Here is a 383-nt window from a genome sequence, read left to right as displayed (position 1 = left end):
CAGTGTTTTGTTCTGCTGTGCATAAGGTCACTATGAGTCAGTACTTACTCAATGGCACCTAACAACAACAACGAAATCAATAATTACACTGAACGTCAATGGATTAAATGTACCCGTTAAGAGACAGAGAGTGGCAGAATGGATTAAAAAGAACAGGATTCTTCAATAGGCTGTTTGCAAGAGACACAGCTTACACACAAAGACAAAAACAGATTAAAAGTTAAAGGATAGAAAAATATACCAAACTAATTGCAATAAAAAGAGCAGGATAAAGTAAGCTTTAAGACAAAAACAGCATAGGAAATAACGAAGAACACTATCTCATGATTAAAGGGTCAATCGTACAAGATGACACAATCATAATAAATATCTACACTCCCAAT

This window comes from Chrysochloris asiatica, unplaced genomic scaffold (assembly GCF_000296735.1).
Source record: "Chrysochloris asiatica unplaced genomic scaffold, ChrAsi1.0 scaffold00193, whole genome shotgun sequence".
Taxonomy (NCBI): Eukaryota; Metazoa; Chordata; class Mammalia; order Afrosoricida; family Chrysochloridae; genus Chrysochloris; species Chrysochloris asiatica.
This window is presented reverse-complemented; position numbering follows the sequence as displayed.